At 45.9% G+C, this 7579-nt stretch overlaps 1 long non-coding RNA gene across 1 annotated transcript; it reads right to left on the reverse strand.

Annotated features, from left to right (window-relative positions):
• Positions 1-3264: 3264 nt before the first annotated feature.
• On the reverse strand, positions 3265-6318 carry LOC137041937 (uncharacterized). The gene is made up of 3 exons (XR_010898184.1): positions 6285-6318; positions 6066-6174; positions 3265-4488 (listed from the first exon to the last, which is right to left on the reverse strand). It is a non-coding gene; the product is annotated as an uncharacterized lncRNA (long non-coding RNA).
• Between the last annotated feature and the right edge of the window lie 1261 nt (positions 6319-7579).

Below are 7579 nucleotides of genomic sequence, written 5' to 3' on the forward strand. Positions count from 1 at the left end.
GTAGCCACCTCTGGGTAGCGTTGGCACCTCTGCTAGTGAAATATCTAGATGAATTTGTGAGGTTAGGCTAGCGCATGAACTACAGTAAGGTCTGTCCCAGTCCTTTTTAGGGCCGTTATTGTGGGATTATCAGACCGATGCTAGTGCATCAAGTTGGCCTAGGCCGTTGATGGGATGACGGTGGCGTCTCGCGGTGGCATATCGCCCTGGCAGTTGCCCCGGGCTCCTGTCGGTATCCCCGCAGGAGCTTTGTATCCCTACCCGGCCTCCCCGTAGTAGGGTCGTCCGGCCAATGCCCACCCCCCTTCTGCATTTGGGGGTTGTTATTAATGCAAAAAGGTGTATAGCAGAATGAATCGCGACTCAGCCAGTGGTCGTGGGGACGGGGTAGGCGTCTCTTCGCGGTGCGCAGTTAGACTGGTTTTGCTAGCCCCGCCCCCCAGAGCTAGTGTGGCCGCCACTTCTGGGCGGCCCCCCGGCTTGGTTCAGGAAATGGCCGGTTGTGTGTGTTCAATATCTTTCACTTTCTGCTCTGTGTCTTCTGCTTCACCTTTTAGGCTCGGGTCGAGCTGTACTTCGCAACCATCTGAAAGCATCGGTTGGTAGGATGCTCCCCTGGAGTCGAAACACTGTCACGGCTGACGCCCTTGCGCGGACGGCGGACCGCTGGACGACCAGACGGCCGCCCTGGAGGCAGGTGGCGTAAGTTGTACTCCCCTCGCTTTAGAGGGTTCAAGGCGTTTTATGCTGAGTGCACTGCTGTGGGCATTGTGTTTTAGGTCCACGCTGGTAGGCGCTGCCTGAGAGACTGCGCCGTCGCAGAAGGCTGCTATGGGCCGCTGGGGCGGACCGACTATAGAAGGCTGGCTGGCGGGAGACGCCAGCCGAGGCAGTCCAGGCAGTTAACTCTGGGTCAGGTGGTAGGCCTCAGTAGGCCTCCCTGCGGGTGAGTTCCGCCAACGATGTCGGCTGCAGCAGAAACCTCGTCATAAGTAGGCCCCTAACGGCCTCCCTGGGGATGAGTCCCCAGGTAGTGACTGGATACCCAGTCCTCATCAGCCAGCAGACAGCCACTGTCAGCCCGACTTTAAGGGCTCGCTGAGTTTCAGCACGCCTCACATGGCGTCCCCTGAGGGGGTGACCTAGGGTTCCGACCATTGGTTGACAGGATCTAGGCCGCTTGAGGCCGCCTGTAGGGTGAGCCCCGGTTCCCAGGTCTTGCAACAGTGTGCGCGGGTGCTAGCCAGGCGGCTAGCATAGTCTGCTATCAGGGACGGGCCGCTTCAGGCCGTCCTATGATCATTTCCCGGCCCTGCGGGGTTTCCGGTGGGATTTGCCATCGGATAAGCACCGTATGTCACCAATCTAATAGGGAACTGCCATTCGGCAATAGGCCTCTCCGGGCCGCCCTAAAAAGACCGGACTGTACGTAGGCATCAAACAGGCCTCCCTGGAGGCGAGCCCCGGGAACACAACAGCTCCCAACAGTTTGCACGTTGGCTGACAGGAAGTAGGCCGCTCTAGGCCGCCTGAGGGTGAGCCCCCGAGCTGGGACGCTCGGTAGGCCAGTGTATTATGCTGTCAGGCCTCTTTTGGCCTTTTTGGGAGGGATTCCCGGACCAGGTCTCGGTGACAAGCTAGCTATTAGCATGGGTGGCTTCTGGCGCTATAGCCTCATGAGCCCCCTGAGGAACCAGTAAAGCCACCTGCCTGCAGGCCGCCTGAGGGTGAGCCCCGAGCTGGGACGCTCGTTAGGCCAGTGTATCATGCTGTCAGGCCTCTTTGGGCCTTTTTGGGAGAGGATTCCCGGACCAAGGTCTCGGTGACACGTTAGCCATTAGCGTGGGTGGCTTCTGGCGTTATAGCCTCATGAGCCCCCTGAGGAACCAGTAAAGCCACCTTCCTGCGGCTTTTAACAGCAAACAGCTAACACTAACGGTGCTGGGTGGAGGCGCCTCATGGCCTCCCTGGAGGGGAAACGGTTCCTTGGAACAGGAACATATAACTGGCTTTGGGCTGACAGCTAGCGGCTGCCCGCCGGTGGGTCCCGGCCTGCGCCGGTATAACTCAAGGGCGGGCTTATGCCCTAGCACAACGAGACTCCGTTTCTGCTGCGCAGTCCCTTCAGGACAGGGACTGGCTAGCCTACAGCATGGGTTACCTACCAAGCTGGCTTAAGAGCTCCCCTCATTGAGGGTCGTCTGCGAGCTCACGGCCGCTTGAGTCTGATCAGACGGGCAGGCCCCCCTCGGGGCCTCCCGGGTAGATCAGTCCATAGGCCTTTTTTAGGCCTCCTGAGCACCCCTGTAATAAATGTGCTCAGTAGATCCTAGGATCGAGTAGAAGAGACTCCCCTCGATGGCAAGGGTAAGAAGCACTAAGCTGAGTACTGCTCTCCAGGATTCCCGTCTCCGAGTTCCGGTCTGAGGAGGACACTGCCACTTTTGCAGTCCCTCAGTCTGGATGCTCATAAGTAGAGCGATGTCCGGAGGCTCTGTTTTGACAGACAGGGTTGGCCAAGCTGTGGTGTCCCACAGAAGTGATGCCAGGTGAGGCCTCCCTGGTGGCATTCGGTGAAGGGTTTTCCCGAATTAGTGACGGCTGGTGGCGCCCTCGGGTCCCCTAGCCACATTCCCTTAAGGGACTCCTTCCTTCGAAAGTAGTAGGTCCCAGGCCCTCGAGCAAGCCGAGAGTAGGAAACCTCAGTTAAAACTTGTTTAGGTTCTCCCTTAGGCATATAGCTTGGGCTATGACCGTAGGGAATGATGTCACTGGCAGCCTGTGTGGCTAGAGGGGGAGTGGTTCAGACTTTCCGCGAACACTCGTCCAGGCAGTTCTCACTGCCAGTAAGGGGCGTGCACTCCCCTCAGCATGGCGGCGTGGGTATATCGTTCCCCGTAGCGTCAGCTGACGCAGCGCGAGTTCCCTTTCGAAAGGGAACGTCCCCGGTTACGTATGTAACCTTAGTTCCCTGAGAACAGGGAACGAGACGCTGCGTCACATGGCCATGCTTCAAGGTGTGCCTGCCCACAGTCCCTTCAGACGAAGCGGATGTTGTCATGTTGGCACGGTGCCTTTTTATACTTCCTGGTCGCACGGTGATGACATCACCAGCTGCCGACGGTCAGTAGGATTGTGATTTGATAGCGATTTCAGACACCTGTCACGCTAAGGGCGTTCCCCCGTAGCGTCAGCTGACGCAGCGTCTCGTTCCCTGTTCTCAGGGAACTAAGGTTACATACGTAACCGGGGACGTTGAGTATACTCCAAAGACCCTTTTATGCTAAAAGGGTTCTATAATGACAAGAAAGAACCCTTTTGGCAGTTAAAAAAAGGGTTCTATATGGAACTCTTTTAAAAAAAGCATTTCTTATCAAAGAAAAAAATGCATTTCTTATCTTAGCAACTCTCCTAATTTTGAGTTATTTTTCCCCAAAATAAGACAATTACTTTTGCGTGTCTAGTAAATACGTCTTGTTTTAATTATGTTTTGAAGTAAGAAAAGCATTTTTTGCAGTGAACTTTTTAGGGTTCCAACTACCTAACGCCGATATAACCTTTTAAGGTTCTATATAAGAACCTTTTCTTAGCCTAAAACAAGCCTAATCACGTTTTAACCGGGGGTTCCCTGGTAAAATATATGTTTTAATTAGGGTTCCCTTCAAAAAGTCGCATTCTTGGGGCTAAATATCACATATTTCATGTCGCATCAAAGAGCAGACATGAAAAACAGTCCATGGCAACAATGTTCAGTTAGCCCAATTCCGCAGACTTGGCAACAATGCAATGAACTGAAAGAAGGGCAGTGGTTACAGGAGCAAACTAATAAACTAAATGAACATTGGGTGCAAACACTAATCATAACAATATACACTAACTAGTAGAGGAAAAAAGAAACACAGGAAATAGGCAAACACAGACAGATCCAACATGACATCAACCTGACACATAAAGCTAAATAGATATTAGGTTACTATATTGAAGAAATCTTGTGATATGTTAATTAAAACATGAAATGCATATTTGTTAAATAGATTAGAGTAGTTATTGAAGAGTAGACATTTGTGACAGCTAACTCATTTCTTATAATGCTTATAAAATCTGACCTTCAATTTACTTTTGTATAGTGTCTTTCACAATTCATTTCAAAGCAGCTTTACAGAAAATGCACATGTCGTTAATTTAGAGTGATTTGTTAACCAAGGTGGCTGTGTCCAAGTAATATCCATATTTCAGAAATGTACAGCTCTATAATAATGCAAATCCTGCAGGTAACTAACATATGTGATATTTTAAGGAAGAAACAATGTGCTCATTAAAGTATCACAAGCTGTGAACATAATGATTACAATATATAGAAAATTTGGCAGTGGTGCATTTTGATTCAGAGTTTGCGTCCTCGCAGGAGTTGGAATCATCTCTTCATAGGTGTTAGGCCATCTGAAGTCTTTGCAAGAGGCTGGATACAAACTGGAGCTGGCATAGTCTCTAGTTACCGCAGGATGGGCATCCCAAGATAAAACAGAAAGCAAATGGAAAATAATTAGTGTAGCTGCTGTTCATAGCATTTTAAGCAAAGATAATCATGCGCATTTGATCTGATATAACTGGAGTACAAGGTAATGAGATGTATTATGTGAATGCATCGCTAAAGAGTTGTATCTTTCATCTAGATTTAAACTGGTGTCTCAGTCTGAGCCCCGACCATCATCAGGAAGGCTATTCCAATTGATACAGAACTTAATATGTAACCAGTGTAGAGATGATAAAATTGTTGTTACAGTAAATGATCCTATTTTCTTGACATGGTACGGACTCTAGCAGCTCCATTTTGGACTAATTGTGGCTTGTTTATTGAGAATGCAGGACAACCACCTAGTAATGCTTTACAGTAATCCAGTCTAGAGGTCATGAATGCATGAACTGCAGTTTCTGCATCAGAAACCGAAAGAATGTATCCATATCTATAGTTTAGAAATGTTTGGTGGTAGAAGGCTGTTTTTGTAACATGAAATATGATTATCAAAAGATAAGCTGGTGTCTAATATAACACCTTTAACTGCCAAGGAAGTAACAGTTCATCCTTCTATCTAAATTGTATTCTAATAGATTCTGTGTACAGGTTTTTGGTCCAATAAGTAATGCCTCAGTCTTATCCGAAATTAATAGAAGAAAATGACTGGTCATCCGAAGTTTATATCTACTTGGATTATTTAGAGATTTTTTCTAAACGTGATGAATATATAATTGAGTATATCGGCATTATAGTGAAAATATAATATTAAAAGGTGTAATGCTCTGTTTTTGCCTTATTTGGAAGGGTCATGAATATTAATGCAGAGTTCTGCTCTGATTGGCTGTTTCACGGCACATTGACAGCTAACACAGCTATACCATCCGTCATGGCAATGATTTTACAGTGATAGCTTCTTAACTTTGAATCACGAACTGAACTGGGTAACGCGCAAATATGTTGTTTGTACAGTAACTTTACAGTTTAAAAGTAGGGTACTGATTTAAAAGTTTATTTATTTAGCCAAACAAAGTAATGTAGAAGCCACTCAAAATAGTCATGTTTACTACTCACCCACTGCAAAATGATCATACTTCAGTTTTTAACAATGTATATTTATTTAACAAATTGACTTGAAGCCTTGTCAAATGACTATCATTTCAACTTAGATGGTGGAGGTGACGTTAGCTACAAGGATCAAGTGAGCGATCTGTAAGAAACGAAACAGTAGTAAATGTAGTTAGCTTCTGAGTTATGTGTTGATGAAGAAATTTAGGTTAATTTAGATTTCAATCCATCAAAAGGGATCGACATATCTACTGTTGTATTTTATGACAACACTGGCAGGAAATAATATTAACCTTTGTCATTTGACAAACTGTTATGTGTGCTTTGAGTTTCCAATTGTTACTTTACTAGCATCTGGCACTGGAGCTAGACAACAACACATATTATCATAATGGATATAATCATAATGATGTCTTACTAAGAAACTTTCAATTTAATCAGAAATGGGTTCGACACTCAAGAAGTTGATAAAATCACTACTTACTGTTTGCAGGAATATGGTTGGAATCTGGAATTCAGTTTTAGACGCCAAGCGAATCCTGCTATATTGCCCCAGGTGTCACGTAACACACAAGAGAAAACTGGTGCGAGGACTCAAGTGCAAAGAAGTGCATTTATTATAACAAAAAGAAAGAAGCACAAAACAAAAACCCACAATGGGGCAAAACACAATCAGAAAATACAAATAAACTCAAAAACATACCAACAGGGAAAGCACAGGGAAACGGGAGATGTAGACATACAAGGATACGACACAGACTGACAAACACAAGGAGCTTATAAAGGGAAGAAATCAAGAGGGAACAGGTGGGAGAACTCAAACACTAATCAGATAACAAGGGGGAAGGGATCAGACAATTACATGAGCACATGCTCAGAATGACAATATCCACATGTGCACACAAGACAGGACAAGCATGTGACACCAGGTTAGAAAAACTGTCCGCGGTGAAATGGGCCGAGCAAACCAGAAACTTCGAATTAAATTGTTGCGGTATCTGATTGTAAATAAATATCAACCATGACTGTTGACATTTTTATCTGTGGGAAGGGTATGAAAAGTCCTCACATCCCCTGCACAGCCTGGATCATAACATTTATTTCCATGATCTGTCATTTTCGCTATCCTCACGTTATGCTTGTGTACCTGCAGAGCACAGATGATTCAGATGTTCAGTTCCACCTGACAATGAACATTGGCTGGAATGATAGGGGGTACATATTAATTGGCTGGAATGATAGGGGTACATATTAATGATCCCAGGAAATGTGTCACAGTTGCCGTTATGTTGAGAATTGGGGTCAGCATATGCTGAGGTGCACAGTGCGCAGAATCAACAATTTTCTGCAGAGTCAATAGCTACATTCCAAACTTCTTGTGGCCTTCAGATTGGCTCCAGAACAGTGCTTAGAAAGCTTCATGGAATGGGTTTCCATGGACGAGCAGCTGCATCCAAGCCTTACCAAGCCTTTGCCACTGGATTCTAGAGGAGTAGAGACGTGTTCTCTGGCGTGATGAATCACGCTTCTCTGTCTGGCTATCCAAGAGTCTGCTTTTGCTGCACTGCACGCACTGAATTAAAGTGACAGCGCATTGTTCACATAAACATGTAAACAAAATTTAAAAAAAGAAAAATTGACATATAGATGGACATGAAAATGTACTCTACTGCATTTCACAGTCAACATGTGTAAATTGTACCCAAGGTAAAATAATGAAAACTACACCTTATCTCAACATAATGCATGGCCCTCTTCTCCCTGGGCTGAATTGACAGAAAAGTCTCTCACCATCTCTCCTTCTAGGGGGCAAATATCTGCTCTGCAGTCAACTCCTGGCTTATAATGTCATAATGCAATGGTCCAAACATGCTCTGCATTTAAACATTTACATATCTGGTGGACAGATATGAAAATGGACAGCCTAATAAAAAATAAAAAAAATAAACAAGGCGGCACAAGACAAATACAACACATTTCATATTATAACTTCTGCAA

This window comes from Pseudorasbora parva, chromosome 15 (assembly GCF_024679245.1).
Source record: "Pseudorasbora parva isolate DD20220531a chromosome 15, ASM2467924v1, whole genome shotgun sequence".
Lineage (NCBI taxonomy): Eukaryota > Metazoa > Chordata > Actinopteri > Cypriniformes > Gobionidae > Pseudorasbora > Pseudorasbora parva.